The sequence below is a fragment of the Sinocyclocheilus anshuiensis genome, unplaced genomic scaffold, assembly GCF_001515605.1.
Source record: "Sinocyclocheilus anshuiensis isolate Anshui unplaced genomic scaffold, SAMN03320099.WGS_v1.1 scaffold1964, whole genome shotgun sequence".
In the NCBI taxonomy this organism is placed as follows: domain Eukaryota; kingdom Metazoa; phylum Chordata; class Actinopteri; order Cypriniformes; family Cyprinidae; genus Sinocyclocheilus; species Sinocyclocheilus anshuiensis.
Window position 1 is genome coordinate 190,969 of NW_015555836.1, and position 18,055 is coordinate 209,023.

The 18,055-nt window shown below is 37.3% G+C and overlaps 1 pseudogene; it reads right to left on the minus strand.

Annotated features, from left to right (window-relative positions):
- Window positions 1-8,960: 8,960 nt before the first annotated feature.
- LOC107675438 (dynein heavy chain 2, axonemal-like) overlaps window positions 8,961-18,055 on the minus strand; it is a 20,340-nt pseudogene continuing 11,245 nt past the window's right edge.

The following is an 18,055-nucleotide window of genomic DNA, read 5'->3' on the forward strand; positions in this document are numbered from 1 at the left end:
GCTGACAATAATGACTTTGGACAGCATTCAAGTACAATATAAGATAAATATAAAGTGAAAAAGTGTCTAATAAGAGACACAAGCGAGAAATACGAGCCCAGCAAACCTGCATGAAACTATTGTGAAGGTGTTAGAGGGACATGAGAACAGTGGGACTGAAGGTTTAGGGTGGTCGCTAAGTGGGGTGAGGTTGTTGAAACAGGGATCGTTGTTGTTTTTGGGATGGTTGGTAGGTGGAGTGAGGTGACCAGGGTTCAGGTAGCAAGTATGAAAGTGTGTATAGCAATGTAAGGCGAAACTGATGAATTACTATGCTGTTCATAGGGATATAGTGTCCTCTAGATACAATAAGAGATTGGTTTGGTTTTCAAATGTAGATTTGCTCACATTTACATTTTTATTTAAAAAATTCATAGTGTAATTGAACTGTGAAGTGAAATCAATATGGCAAACAGCCAATCACACGAAAACATATAGACTGACTTCTCGCGAGAGTCAGCGCAATTCACTTCTCTGTTGAAGATGAAGAGATTGTTATGAAAAAATACCATGAATTGAAACACATTTACAAGGCAAGAATAAACACTGCTGCAGTGAAAGTTTGAGAAGGCAGCTACTGACTATATCAATGCAAGTGAATCAACCGAGTTTAAATAATTTATATTAAAAGGAACTCAAAAGAAAACAAGCTTCATCAGTTTAAAAAGCTTTATATACTGAAACTTGTACTTATATGTATATAATTATAGCCTATTAATTTAAATGCAAAGTTTAATATTAATTGTTAACTCATAATTATATGAATATATTTAATGAATTATACATAATCATAATCTATAAAATATAAATATAATAAACAATTAGAAGAAACTAATTTTGTCTCTAAAATGTTATTACTATAAACTTTAATTTGTAGTGAGATAAAGGGGGAGGCTTTATTGCATCAGAAATATGTTACTTTGCTCAGAGCTGATTGGTCTGTGATCTCTAACTCAGAATAAAACCTCGGGAGCAGGGTAGCCATAAGTTACCATGGTGACGAAACCTGCTCAAAACCAACCCACCTTCTTGAGCCCGAAAACTCAGAGATTGCTCAAACTAAACACAAACTTACCTGCTTCGTGCTACAGGCCACAGGTCATTTGCGTAATAACCAGCACATGAATGACAGATCAAAGTCATATTTACAAGCGGAAAACTCAGAATACTAGATGATGAATGAGTTGCATCTATAATATAGTATAATATAAACTATATATATATATATATATATATATATAGTAAGGCGAAACTGATGAATTACTATGCTGTTCATAGGGATATAGTGTCCTCTAGATACAATAAGAGATTGGTTTGGTTTTCAAATGTAGATTTGCTCACATTTACATTTTTATTTAAAAAATTCATAGTGTAATTGAACTGTGAAGTGAAATCAATATGGCAAACAGCCAATCACACGAAAACATATAGACTGACTTCTCGCGAGAGTCAGCGCAATTCACTTCTCTGTTGAAGATGAAGAGATTGTTATGAAAAAATACCATGAATTGAAACACATTTACAAGGCAAGAATAAACACTGCTGCAGTGAAAGTTTGAGAAGGCAGCTACTGACTATATCAATGCAAGTGAATCAACCGAGTTTAAATAATTTATATTAAAAGGAACTCAAAAGAAAACAAGCTTCATCAGTTTAAAAAGCTTTATATACTGAAACTTGTACTTATATGTATATAATTATAGCCTATTAATTTAAATGCAAAGTTTAATATTAATTGTTAACTCATAATTATATGAATATATTTAATGAATTATACATAATCATAATCTATAAAATATAAATATAATAAACAATTAGAAGAAACTAATTTTGTCTCTAAAATGTTATTACTATAAACTTTAATTTGTAGTGAGATAAAGGGGGAGGCTTTATTGCATCAGAAATATGTTACTTTGCTCAGAGCTGATTGGTCTGTGATCTCTAACTCAGAATAAAACCTCGGGAGCAGGGTAGCCATAAGTTACCATGGTGACGAAACCTGCTCAAAACCAACCCACCTTCTTGAGCCCGAAAACTCAGAGATTGCTCAAACTAAACACAAACTTACCTGCTTCGTGCTACAGGCCACAGGTCATTTGCGTAATAACCAGCACATGAATGACAGATCAAAGTCATATTTACAAGCGGAAAACTCAGAATACTAGATGATGAATGAGTTGCATCTATAATATAGTATAATATAAACTATATATATATATATATATATATATATAGACATAAGTTACCATGGTGACGAAACCTGCTCAAAACCAACCCACCTTCTTGAGCCCGAAAACTCAGAGATTGCTCAAACTAAACACAAACTTACCTGCTTCGTGCTACAGGCCACAGGTCATTTGCGTAATAACCAGCACATGAATGACAGATCAAAGTCATATTTACAAGCGGAAAACTCAGAATACTAGATGATGAATGAGTTGCATCTATAATATAGTATAATATAAACTATATATATATATATATATATATATAGATCAATACATGCTGTATTTCAGTCATTTTAAAGGTGTTACAAAAATACAACTAGTGCAAACTTAATTATTCGATTTTCACGGCCTGCTTTATGTAATACAAACATTGTGTTTGGATACCAAGTAGAAATACAATAAGTTGAATTCAGATGTAGTCATTTGGGCTTATTGTTCACAATATAATTTTTTGTTTGGTTTAGGCTACTTCCAAAAGATGTTTTTCGACTTGTATGCCCGACTCGGAGTTGTTTAGACTGTATAGTGACACCCATATACCTGAATGCATGACATTTGTTTAGTAACTGCTGTTGTTCCACAGCAAAGCTGTTTGTTTCTATTTTTTCTACATCACACATTAATAACTGTTGTCTGATTTATTGCTAATAAATTTTCACACATATTACAACAGTGTGGCAGCTGTGACCTCTGTGTTTGTGCTAAGCACTGAAAGTGATATATGAAGTAATAGTAAACATTTCTATTAAAGGGGTCATATGATGCGATTTCAAGTTTTCCTTTCTCTTTGGAGTGTTACAAGCTGATTGTGCATAGATAAGACCCCTGAAGTTGCAAAGACTAAAGTCTCAAAACCAAAGAGATATTCTTTATCAAAGTTAAGACTCTGCCACGCCCCCCTAAAACGGCTCGTTCTAACACGCCCCCACATATCTACCTCACTATGTGGAAATATTTGCATAATGCCGCCCAAATGTGCACGCAAATAAAGAAGGCGTGGTTTCAGTAACCGCAGTTAGTGTTGAAGCAGCATGTCAGGGAGAAGCTGTGTGTTTCTAGGCGAAAGCAAAAGCACTTTATTTGGCCTTCCGAAAGTAGATGCATTTAGGAATCTTTAAGATTACTTACAACAGAACAGCAATGCATTTTATGAACGACCGTTTCGTGAACCTAGGAGAAGAGGTAATTCTGACTTTGCTATGACAAGGTTGTGTGTGTGTGTGTGAGCGAGCGAGCGAGAGAGCGAGAGAGAGAGCGAGAGAGCGCGAGACAGCGAGAGAGAGAGCGAGAGAGAGCGCGAGAGAGAACGCGAGAGAGAGCACGAGAGAGAGCGAGACAGCGAGAGAGAGAGAGAGAGCGCGAGAGACACGTGATGTCACCAAGGTGGAGACCCACTCCATGTAGAATAAATAGCTTTTTCTATTAACTGACTAATATCAGTGGATATGAGCATACATCATTTTAAAACATATTCCTAAAAAAGCACTATTTATGCGGTGCAAAACTTTAATTAGGAAAAAAAAAAAGACTGAGTGCACCTTTAACTGAAGACTAAGCGCCGCTATGACCCTTCCTGTCTTCCCAAATGTGTGGCAGCTCTCAGAATCTAGAAGGCTCGGAGGGGAGGCGCTTTAAGTGGAGCTGCAGCGCCCCCCTGCGGTCACACACGGGAAACACAGAAAGAAAAAGGGGGCGGCGACGTACAGTCAGCAGAAGAGGGGAAGAGAAAAAACATGGCACAGAAAAAATTCAAATGTTCTTCCTGGAAAATCTCCCGATCCCGCCACAACTTCACCACATGACATTTCCGAAAGAAAATGCGACACCCTTGAGCGCCCACGGCCAGGCCCGAATCTCATTCAGAGATTTTCTGACATTTACTTAAGTATGTGAAACCCTCACTTACATTACAGCACGGTTTGATTTACAAACGTTTATACATCTGCGAGATGTGCATTGATTATTAATAAAAATACACACGTCTATGTACTGTGCTATATTCCCTAGAGTATTTCTATACCAGACGATTGCACAATATTATACTCCCACAGTCTTCCCGGTTCACATTAACTATGATCTCACTCGTATTACTGGTAAAGGGTGGGCAACTTTATCCACCACTCATATGGAAACCCATGCTCACTTTCTGTTTGCAAAAGACACAAAATGACTGAATTTCAGCAAGCTGCAAGTTAATCAGAGGCGGGAATTAATCAGGCTTCAGATATTAACCCACGCCGCCGGACACGTTTCATTGCATTTCACACCTAGTGACTCATGGCAACAAAAACGGATATTAGAATATAACAGGCGTAAAATGCTCAATCCATAGACAGTGTTTACGTGGTGCATAAAGTCCAGAAAGTGTCTGTCTTTACCTGCTAATGTACGGAGTGTCAAACTGGGAGGTGGCTTCTTCTTTAATGTCCTCATTGTAAAAATGCAAGCTAAATAAGCAACTGTGCAGTTTGTTTCGCCTCGCGCGGTGAATGGACGGCGCAGCGCGCGATCCGCCAGCACCTTCATCATGTCATACATGAGCACATTTGAATCGCACACTGTAAAATGTCGACGCAGCTGCGTTATGAAACCACTGTGAGAGGAGATGATGTGACACAAACATCAGCGCGCAAAATTGTTCCAGAGTCTTCTCAACAACAAAAAAACCGCACGCACGCATCTCACGGCTTCTCTGTGGTCTACAAATATGATGGTGCCGTTTCGGCCAGGCGAGGATGGTGCCACGGCGCGAGTCCCTCATGTCCACTCACGAGTTTCATCTGAGGAGCAGATGCGCGTTTGGAAATTGCGCAGTTGTTAATCCGCTGCAAACGCAGGCACTCCCCTCTCTCTCTCTCTCTCTCTCTCTCTCCTCTCTCCCATCTGTTTCTCCCTGCACTCTTTCGCTGCTTCCCCTTCTCTTGTTCCTCCTCCCTCGCACCCGTTTCCCCCCTCATGCAGGTTTATTTTCGGTGGACGAGTCTCTCTTGGACCCGCACCGCCCCGCCTCCGTTTCTCCCGGACGCTCAAGACTTCCAAATTCCACCATCACTCACTCCATCCGAGCAGAGATCAGGGTGTCCGTTCCCAGGGCTGCTTTGGGGGGATAATGAGGGGCTGCTAGTGTTGACGGGGATGGATTGATTTTGTGTCATTTACAGTGAATTAACCCCTTCCATTGTCTTAAGATTATGATATTTATTCGGTAAAAAAATTGAATACAAGAAACGTTTATACTTGAATCAGTGTTTGTGACATTGTCCAGTGTCTAAAAATAAAAATAAGTTATATATATATAATATATACACATTCCTGGTTATATATATATATATATATATAAAATAGTGAAATATTTTTAGAAAATAACTACATTATACCATATTGGGTGAACCTGACATGGGCTATTCATCTTAAAATAGATTATAGCTTTTAATAGAAACACTTTTCAAATCTGACTCAAAAATATTTGACAATTTCTAGCTCCTCATTCCGTTCTCCAAAAGAATTTAACCTGGGGCTGTTTTCTATCGGGAAAAAAAAAAAACTACAGCACTTTTAGTAGTACAAGAAACTGAATGAATGGATTTGTTGCCGGTGTGCAAAAATAGGGGTCGATAATATTGACTGCTTCTATAAAACTGGTAATTTATTTGTGAAATATGGTTAAATTCATTATAAAATACATTAGATAAAAAAAGGACATCCTGTGCATTTATTTGAAGTGTTTCTCAAGAATGTACAATTTATATAAAATGATGAATTTTAAAATTCATAATTTTCATTTTTTTTAAATTCAATGAATTTTAATGTTAATATTTTTAATTGGGTCAAATGTAATTCAAAGATCACAGGTGGGCATTGTTTCAACAGTTGATGAGTTGAGGGCCGTGTGTGTGTGTGTGGGTGTTTTCAGTATATTCCTGGAATGTCTGTGGTCGGTGCTTTACTGCCATAATTGAATACACAGATGGAGCACGTTTGATGCAATATTATACAGAGAAGAGCTAACTCAATTATGTCGGTTCAAATGTAGCAAGACTCGGGACTGGTGTCCCCGAGGAACCCAAATCACTCAAAAGGCAAATCAGATTGCCACCTGTCCTCAGCTGGCGCTTCCAGATCATTATTAAGTTCTCATCTGGTGTCTGAGAGGAGGGTACAGAAATCTGGACAGAACTCAGACCGTCCAGGTTTTACATTCATGCTTTTGCATCTCTCCACGAGCTGCCCCGGAGCAACAAGTGTCAGATTCATGCGAGGAAATGCCAGTTGTTTCTTGTGAACGACCCCTCTCACAGTCTCAATGGGTCTGAGGTGGGAACATTGGGGTGATGAATAAACCCTGGGGACTTCATCCTCCTTTTTGCGACTCAAAAGATGTCTTTCTTTCCCTTCTTCTTTTTAACTTACATTTTTTTACGGAAAAAAAATAAAAAATAATCTGAAGTACTCTAAAAGAACACAATGGCGCCTTGGAGGCCAATTTGAATGTGAATTAGACATGTTGCTATGAGCACCCCAACAACCAGTTAGAGGTACAGAGACACACAGACCTGTGGCTGAATAAAGAGCTCCTTACAGTCTGAGCAAGTCTGGCTCTTTCAGAAGAGGATGGCAGAGTGAATGCAGCCTTACACGGAGGCCACCCTCACTCTTGCTTTCTCTCTCTCCTTCCCTCAGAACTATTCTTCTGTTCCAGTTTCTCTGCTCTCTTGTTCTCTTCTTCCAAGAATTTCCTTCAATCTTCTGAGTGTCCTGAGAAGATTGCCGCTTCTCTCCCCCCTCCGGCTCTAAAGAACCAATATAGCTGCATACGTCAATCATCGAGGTCCAAGCTGACTGGAAAAGTGGAGTGAATGACCACAGTTGTCAGATTTGAAGGAATAATTCCTGTGGATACAGATGGTTTGGCGGTAAATTTCAACTAATTGGATCACAGTTGCACAATTTTGAGAATTTTCTGAAATGACAGTGTCCTCTATTTCTAGAAATTTGGCGTGTGAACTCAACTGAGTTAGCTGGATTTGCTGATTTGACACAATCCTGGATTGTTCGGTTCATCTCAGAGTTGTTGTCACAGCAACAGGTCTGTAAGCACAAACCTACTGGGAAACAGGATTAGATTGTGGCTTCACCTCCTCATTCTTTCAAGAGCACCCTTCTATATCATACAAAATAGCCAATCCTTCCAACGTTTTACTTATTACTATTACTTCATATATGTTGAAGCCTCTATAGAACAAAATGTTGTACTTTTGAACTTTTTATTCATCAAAGAATCCTGAAAATAGTATCATGGTTTCCACAAAAATAAATAAATATTAAGCAGCACAACTGTTTTCAGCATTGATAACAATAAGAAATGTTTCTTAAGCACCAAATCCGCATATTAGAATGATTTCAGAAGGATTGTGATTAACAGCTGCTAAAAATTCAGCTTTGCCATCACAGGAAAAATAAACAAATAAATGATTTAAAATGGAAAATAGTTACCTTAAATTGCATCAATATTTAACATACAATAGCTTTTGATCAACAAATGAAGCCTTGGTGAGCATAAGAGAATTCTTTAAAAAAACGAACAAACAACAATCTTACCCAAACTTTTTAACTGTAGGGCAAATATGTTTATATTTTAAGACTATATGATGCCAACTTATTACATTGCACTGTCGTTCATGGTTTTGAATATTGCTATACAGTATGTGCCCTTACCATAAATGCATTAGTGCATATCTGCCACGAACATCAGATGCTACAAACCAAATTCTATTTGAATCAAAACAAATGGCTCAGAACAAATTTTTTTAAAAAAGAGAAAAAGGCAGGTTCCTCTAAGAAATTAAAGGGTAGAAAATTGTCACTGAAAATATGAATGAATAAATGTGACCCTGGAGCACAAAACCAGTCTTAAGTCGCTGGGGTATATTTGTAGCAATAGCCAAAAATACATCGTATGGGTCAAAATTATGGATTTTTCTTTTATGCCAAAAATCATTAGGATATTAAGTAAAGATCATGTTCCATGAAGATATTTTGTAAATTTCCTACTGTAAATATATTTAAACTTAATTTTTGATTAGTAATATGCATTGCTAAGAACTTCATTTGGACAACTTTAAAGGCGATTTTCTCAATATTTAGATTTTTTTTGCACCCTCAGATTCCAGATTTTCAAATAGTTGTATCTCGGTCAAATATTGTCCTATCCTAACAAACTATACATCAATGGAAAGATTATTTATGTATTGACCCTTATGACTGGTTTTGTGGTCCAGGGTCACAAATTAATAAATAAAACTACACATTCAAAGATTCAGAAGAAAGAAGAACTTATATTCCAGTTCAGTTCATTTCAGAGATCTAAGCAACAAGTCAATTGTAGTGCCACCTTGTGTCCGATTCTCACAAAATTCGATACACAGCATCTTGCTGACATCCTGCAGGCATTTACTGAATTTCATGACGATTGTCCCATCAAGTGAAATTATTGGTTGTTCATTTTGTTATGTCTGGACAATTTACAACATCACTGAATGTGAAAATGTTTTATTAAACATTTAAATAAATTCACAATTCCTCAAGTTCATAAAATGTAACAAATTGCCTGTGTTTTCATTTCAGCTCTTGGATTTAGCACATATTAAATTCTCTTCTTAAATTAAATTTACTCAGTGTGTAAGACGGTATAACAAGTGCTTGTGCTCTGTTGTGCATTGTATAAAATTAGATATGGAGTGTTAGTCAAGAGTCACTGAAAGTGTGTGTGTGAGTGCGTTTAGTTATCAAGGCTCATGAGCAGAGCGGTTCCTCTCTTGATCCAGTGATCATAAGGCACAGCTCCAGACTTCAGATCAACTGCCACCACAAATGACGGGCGACCACTACCGCCGGACTGTGTACTCACTCTAGGCGACCCTCTTGCGGCTCTCCACAGGTTTGAAGTGGATGGAGGGCATGGGGCAAACCAGCTGCAAGGGCTCTGCCTCCACCAGACAGGAAGCTTTCTTATCCCAGCCCGCCCCCTCCAGATACAGCCCCTGGATAAGCACTCCATCCTGGAGGAGAGAGGGGGGAAAACAATGGTTGGGTGCGAAACAAAGGCATTGAGAGAGGGCAATGCAGTGCAAGAATTTAACTGGGAAATAAAACATGTGGAAATGTTAAATACTATTTGGCCGCACTGGCGTGAGGACCAGTGACAACCATTCAAAACTTACAAATTCATATCAAATATCATACTGTAAGTACACAAACTAAACATGCATGGAAATCACATTTCTCTCTAAATCCCTGTGCTCTGACAGATTTTGTTACATTCTTTTTAAATGTTTCTGATCACAAAAATGTATCCTGTAAGTTCTGATATAAAAATAAAGATATTGCTTAAATATTATTTGGGTCTGGACAGTCAAGTAAAAGAATAAATATTGATAATCCATGCCCTCATAATAGAAGGATTAATTAATTCGCTTTCACCTCAAATAACAGCATATAGACATGAAATGTGATGCACTCTGTGCACCTCATACAGATATATTGTTAACATTTTATAATAACTTCAATTATTAAGATTAAGAAATATATATGTTACCATATTTGTTATATATAAATAGTTATGAATTTAATTGAAGTTTGATATATACTAATTTCACTCAAAAGTTCAGCAAAATTATTATTTTTTTAATTAATACTTTTATTCAGCAAGGAAGGTAGGATGCATAATTGAACAAAAGTGACAGTAAATACATTTATAATGCTATAAAAGATTTCTACTTCAAATAAATGCTGTTCGTTTCAACTTTCTATTCATTAAATAATCCAAAAAATGTATCACGTTTTTCACAAAAATATTACACATGTGACACTGAAGACTAGAGTCAAAATAGGGATTTTCAAAATGATATAATAAATTATCTGTGGGGTATTTTGAGCTGAAACTTCAAAGACACATTCTGTGGGCACCTGAGACTTGTACAAATCTTGTAGAAAGGTGCATAATAGGTGCCCTTTATGAACTATAGTCAAGAAAATATTTGACTGTGCCCACAAAAACTACTAAACAACTAAAGGGAAAATTACAAATGTTAACATAGATCCCTGGCATGGGCTGTTTTTCTGCTTTGGAGGCATGCCACATGAGTAGTGACAGAGAGGGAAAGAGAGAGAGAGTGAGTGAACAAGCAAGACTGAGAGAGATGCAAATGTCAGGTGCATCAGCTCCTAATGGACAGCGGATGGCAGCAGTTACTCACCTTGGGAGGGAAAAGCAGATTCTTGTCATCCATAGTGTTGACAGTGAACTCCCAGGATAGAGTGTCTACAGACACCTGCACAGCAAACACAATGTTGATATCAGAATCACTGCCAGCTGAAAAAAAGCTTGTTTCCCTATGGGGACCTCAATTTAGGTCCCCACGGTTACACGAGTCGGTGTGTATTCAGGTTTAAGTCCCCACCAGGATAGAAAAACATGTACACACACACACACACACACACACACGCACACACACGTACACACACGTACACACACAGTTACATTGCTGCCAAGATCTGGCCACTTTAAGTGTATCCTCAGTTCTTACTAGCCACCTGTCGGTTTGTGGGGACATTACACATTAGGACATTTGTTTTTCAGTTCATTTGCTGCAGAATTGGCTGCCCCGAAGTGTCGCAGGTGTCTCTTGATCATAAGATGCAGCTCATTTTGCTGCTGTGCTCCTGAACCCAGAGCTGAGCAGAGTGTGATTTTGGGGGAGCGTTTGAGAACTCCTGTTTGTAGATCCCAAAAGGAACCGAGAATAAACACCATCACTGGGGCATTAGAAAGGGTAATGGAGTAGGAATGTGCTGCGTCCCCTGCAGAATGTGTGAGTAAGTGAATGTGAATGCAAAGTGTCAGTGAATGTAATGTGGTAAAAATGTGTTACCGTGCATGTTACTCAAATGAATTCTAGACCATTGGTTTGCTGTCTGAAGTCCATATGAGAAATATAATGCAGCATTTAAAAAAAATCCTCTTGGCAAGTTTCCACTTGTGAGTTTGGAAATCGTAATTATGAAGTGATGTGCACTGAATTGATTTTGTTCAGAATAAACACAGAGCAATTTCATACTTCTTTCTCTCTCTTTAAATCCCCAGGAAGATGTTTTAGAGGCTGGAGCACCAAAATGAAGCGCAGAGGACTGACATTAGGTGTGTAATTGATGCTTTATCTGTGTGTATTTTATCATTCTTGTGCTTCAACAGAGAATGATGGGAACTATCATTATATATGATATCCAAAAATCATTATTTATCATTATTGTTTATGTACAAAAGAATATATTTTTTAAAATGTTGCATTGTTGTTTTGACCATACAATGAAATTCAGTGGGGTTCAATGTTGTTTTGGACCCCACTGACTTTCATTACACAGATTCTGAATCTGGTTCAGATAGTTACCTAGTTACTTTAGATAGTTACCTATAGTTACAGTATACAACCATTCAAAAATTTGGGTTCAGTAAGATATTGTTAACAAGTGTCTTATGCTCACCAAGGCTAGATTTATTTGATAAAAAATACAGTAAAACAGTAATATTGTGAAATACAATTACAATTGAAAATTACTGTTTTCTATTTGAATATATTTAAAATGTGTATTTATTTCTGTGATGACATAACTGAATTTCTGTCAGGACCACTATCGTCAAAGATGATTGACAATTAGCATACAGTTTAGATTGGCGGTATGGTTCTGTTCTGGGCAAGAACTCCCTGCGCATCCATGCAGCCTAGCATGTATGAGAGCAGGGAGAGCAGCGATAACCCCCCCAGGGTAAACAGAACAGAACCAACATACTGTATATGTATTGCAGATATCGTTAAAGTTCAATAATTTTATGTACACATTTTAAAATTAGTCTGATTCAAAGGAGAATCAGAAGGCTGAATCCCGACTGACAGAGGAGTTTTTTTTTTACAATTTTTAGCAGCATTTACAACAGTCTTCAGTGTCACATGATGCTTTAGAAATCATTCTCATATATGCTGATTTGCTACTCAAAAAACATTTCTTATTATCAGTGCTGAAGACAGCACTGATAATATATATATATTTTTTTTTTGTGGAAACCAGTATTCTTTGATGAATATAAAGCTACGAAACAGCATTTCTTTGAAATAGAAATATTTTGTAACAATGTAAAAGTTTTTACTGTCACTTTTGATCAATTGAATTGGTCCTTGCTGAAAAAAAAAAAAAAAACTTCCTCACACCAAACGTTTGAATAGTAGGATATCACTGACTGAGCTCTCTAGTGTGTATGACTGAGTAAGTATAAGAGGACACTGATGTCCTGAGAGTGTGCTAAGACTCTGTTAAGTATGTACGAGTCTCATGATGTGTTGTTAACTGTATGTGTGTGCGAGTCTCACGTTGTTCTGGCGTGCAGAGCTCTGCAATACAGCGGTGAGGAAGCCCGTAGGGAAGGTAAATCCAGACAGCCAGAAGAGGACAGGAGGGTGAGCAGTTTCCACCCAGCGAGCAAACTGCTCCACGCGCTGGCACAGGTCCCTTGTCCAAGACGCCAAGGGCTTCAGAGATGGGTACGCCTAAGGATGGAGAGCGTCTCATTACTGATGTGTGTCTTTTTTAGTGGTGTAATTAAAATGATCTTACTGTTCTACAACAGTATTTGCTCTCAGCAGGTACTTGACACCAGATGAATGAAATCTTGTCAAGGGCATAACATCAACTTCAAACGGCACAAAATAGCTTGGTGACATCTATCTCCGCTTACAGTAAGGCCTTTCATTGAATATTGTGTAATGCAGAGTTCAGCTGGTTTATGAGAACTGCCGCTCAAGGCCATTGAGGAGGATACAAAGGAAGAGTTTCTGCGGGTTTGGATGAGATGCATTACTGTCTGTCATAAAGAATACCTTGAGTGACTGAACCGCAGAATATAATATTACATCTGGACTTTTTTTAAACAAATCTTACATAACCAGTTCAAACTGAGCAATTAAACCAACATAAATCTGATGGTGCAGAACAGTATGGTGCAATGTTTTCTCAAATTCTTGGGACTGAAGAAATTATTCACCCTTCAATGTTATTTTTGGTGTTCAAAGAACAAAGATATTTGGTTTTGATAAAAAAAAAGAGAAAAAGAAAAATCAAACGCGAGTGTGACTTGTGCCAAAGGAATTAGCATTTCAAATGCATGATTAGTTTCAATTCACGCTGCGCCATATAAAAATCCTTTATGCATTTAGGTTCTCGCTGAAATGAGAATGAGAACGTTTTGAGATATTTCTAGACAGAATAAATGTTGTCGCTTTTACCCTTTGAAACTAGGACAACACGGAGTGATATAAATTAGCATAAAAGGTTTTGATGGAGTATCTGCTGATGTTTTAATCTGATCTAGCACTCAAGTGCAGTAGTTCCCAAACTTTCCCACCACCCACGCACCAAATTGAAGCTGTGCATGAAAATGGGGTGCCCTAAATAATCAACCAAACCCTTGCTCCGACAATGCAGCACAGAGGTGGTATAAATGTACTGACAAATTAATCACAATCGTGGGAACAAGTGTATGATGTCCAATGTTGATTTTCTTAACTAGGCAGTTTAAAGAAAGTTTGGCAATTAACTGAAATAATATCAGTTTAAATGGAAGTATTAAAATGACTGAAATTAAAACTGAAATACACAAACAAATGCTAAATAGAAATAAAAAAGCCTAATCAAAATAACAAAAGAACACAAAATTATTAAAACTTAAATCTGAAAATACAAAAATAAAAGCTTATTCAGAATTTGAAGTAGTAGTAAATGTATGTAAATAATACTAAAATAACACTCATTTGGCACCTGTGGACCTAAGTTTGCACAAAATTCATCAAAAGAATGAAGGTTATACAGTCTTATTTTGTTTTCAATAAGGAAAATTATACTTGTGGTAATTATGAAAATAAGAAGGGCTATTTGAACAAAAGCATTTGTAAAATGCTAATTTAGTTCTGTCACGAATACTTGTAATGTCAAATTTTATTAATCAATAAGCTAACATGAATAACATCAAAGTAATTTTCCAATATTTACCTTGGTGCATCATATGGAAGCCTGGAGCTAACTATGTAATAAAGACACATTGTGAGATATAAAGTCCTACTTTTGAGAAACAAAGCCACAATTACCTTTTTAATTATTTTTACTCAGAAATGGGCTTCCACAGATTGGAAACCACAGATCCCAGGTCAGCGAAAAAAGAACACAAGATTCAATAAATGGTGGGAGTGTTATCTTTTAATAGCCTTTAAGGTCACAATGGGTTATGTCAACAGTGTCAAAGTGATGTATGAGGCCCGACACCGTCACCACTCACAAGCCAGCAGTTATAAAGAGCATGAAAGAAAGGAAGATGGGAGAAAAAAGTGAAATGATGAGTGAAGAACAGCAGGAGAGAGTCAGTGGCAAATGAAAGTCATACATCTCAGCAGAGATACAACGAGTCACAGCCAAAATATAACAGTGGACACAGTGGACAGAGACAGAGGAACTGTGCGTTCAGTGTTAAAGATGGCTGATGGATGGAGAGAGAAGGAAAGAGAAAAAGAGACAGACAGTAATGAGGCACCACAGACGGCAGAAGGACAGTCCCAGCTGGAGAGGAAGTCTTAATGGACGCTTTACACTTATTTTGTAAAAGAGGGGCAGAAAGACAGAAAACGAGATGGATGGATTGGCATTTGGATCAGTATATAGGCCATTCGCTTACTGAAGTAAACATGGTTTTGTTTATTCAGTTTATTTGAGTCCAATTACCCTTAGCAATGAACCAAGAAGCCTACACACACACACACACACACACACACACACACACACACACACAAATCTACATCAGAATAGTAAGGCTGTACTGTATCACACAAGGTCTAACATACAAGACTGTCCATGTTACACACACACACACACACACACACACACACAAATCTACATCAGAATAGTAAGGCTGTACTGTATCACACAAGGTCTAACATACAAGACTGTCCATGTTGACCTAAACACACACACATGGGCATCAGTAACACATCTTGTAGACCGAGGCCTGTGCATTCTTGACATGAATTGAGCATGAGCGTCGATAACAAACACAAAGAGTGTTTAAACCCAAGACGAGTGTGTTTAATCCTCTAAATGCTGCTCTGTTCACCTCATCTTTCACAGAGCAATCCTCTCAACCATTCATTCACACACTCCTGTTGCTCTCCGCTGAACACACACCTCTGACCTCACAGCCCACTTTCACACACTCACGCAGGGCTGTATTACAACTACAACATGACCTGGTGTGTGTGATTCATAGAGTTATAAAGCATTGTTCCAAAACCTAGTGAGATGCTTACCTAGATAGCATTTCAAAGGAAGCAGAGGGAGCATATGTTACCTTCTAAGATAACTTGTTTTGGCCAAATTGTAAGCATTCATAGTTTTCAGTCACGTGACTGGCTCTAAGACCTGGTGGGCAAAACATCCATAGAACTGCAGCACAAGCCTGTCAATTTTCCAGTTGTTTCCAATCCACAAATATTTAGATAATCTCTCAAAAGGATAAAACAAAGATGTGTGAACAAAATGCAAGTTTTGGCCATTTGCAATACATATAAAACACCCGCTGCAATATTTCAATTAAAAACAGTGACATTCTAAAATGTTTAATGTGAAAACACTTAAAGTGCCATCAAATTCAGTATACACTTTATTGATGATGTGTGCTTTATACAGGCAAGCAGATGAGCTTGGAATATGAACGCAATGCGCTAAATGGTTTAGTGTTTTCTTTATAATGGTTTTCTATGCGAAAAAATTGAATGTGAAACTTCGTGATTGCGTTTATATTCTGGGCTCAACAAATGTTTCTTGAGCACCAAATTAACATATTAGAATGATTTGTGAAGGATCATGTGACACTGAATGGCTGCTGAAAATTCAGCTTCGTCATCAAAGAATAAATTACATTTTAAAATATGAACAAATATACACTTAAGCACTTATTTTAAATTGTAATAATATTTCACAATACAATTGCTTTTTTTTTTAATGGTAGTGTATAGATGTTCTCTCTTACCATTTCCTAGAGAGGAGGCACACGGGCATCATGAATATAGTGAAATGTCTCCTCTAGACTGCTGGACATCACAACCAGACCTTTAATGTCTTTCTCTAGCTCTAAGAGAGACAATCTACACACACACAAATATAGCATGGTTAGCATGTTAATATTCATAATCACATATGACTGTTATGCTCTCACACACAGACCTGATGGTGTGAAGCAGAACATTGTATCTTTGGATTTCCTGCAGCAATACTACATTTAGAGGTGAAAGGTCATCCTTCAGCAGCTTCCTAGTACTCTCATAGTCTATCTCAGCAGGAATCTTTTGTAGAACGTCAGCAGAAAGTTTCAACACCTAAACACACAGAGTTACACATTCAATTTTAAGTGTCACATATGCTGAAAGATCTTCAAAAATGCCATCAGAACAGTAAATCTAATATAATTTTTTATACACACCTTATCTTCCCTGCTGGCTTCAGTGCTGGTGGCGTCGGTGCTGGTGACTTGCGGGTGTAGAGACAACAGTGTGTGGAAGAGGGTTCGAGCTTCTGTGATCTGGCTGGCGATGTCAGCATTGGGGTGTTGTCCGAATAGTTCTGGGTGCTCCAGTGCTGGCAACTGACCAATGAAGTCCATATATGAAGACTGAGGCCCATCACGAGGAACATAGTAATGGACCAAGGAGGAGACCCTATACACACAAACAAACAGCTTTTAAAGGCATAAAAAAACCAAATAAATTAAATCTGAAATAAAATAAGTTTAAGTTGAATCACTAAAATTACTAAAACTGAAATGCAAAAAAGCTAAATAAAGTTAGAAAAATAATAAAAATTATTAAAAATGACAAGAAATTAAAATAATTAAAATGATATATATATATACACAGCCATGGCCAAAAATATCGGCATTTTAAAAAATTATTAAAAATGACAAGAAATTAAAATAATTAAAATGATATATATATATACACAGCCATGGCCAAAAATATCGGCACCCTTGGTAAATATGATCAAAGAAGGCTGTGAAAATTAATCTGCATTGTTAATCCTTTTGATCTTTTATTTTAAAAATTCATTGGATAATAAGAATTTAAAATGGGGGGAAATATCATTATTAAATAAATGTTTTTCTCTAATATACATTGGCCACAATTAACGGCACCCTTTTATTCAATACTTTTTGAAACCTCCATTTGCCAGTTTAACAGCTCTAAATGTTCTCCTATAATGCCTGATGAGGTTAGAGAACACCTGACAAGAGATCAGAGACAATTCCTTAATCCGGAATCACTCCAGACCCTTCAGATTCCCAGCTCCATGATGGTGCTTCTTCTCTTCAGTTCACCACACTCATTTTCTATAGGGTTCAGGTCAAGGAACTGGAATGGCCATAGCAGAAGCTTGGTTTTGTGCTCAGTGACCCATTTTTGTGTTGTTTTTGAGGTTTGTGTTTGGATTATTGTACGGTTGGAAGATCCAAACATGGTCCATTATAATATTTCTAACGGAGTCAGTCACATTGATTTTTTATCTGTTGGTATTTGATAGAATCCATGATGCCATGTATCTAAACAAGATGTCCAGGACCTACAGCAGAAATATAGGCCCACAACATCAAAAATACAGCAGTATATTTCATTGTACACATGGGGTACTTTTTATCCCTGTGT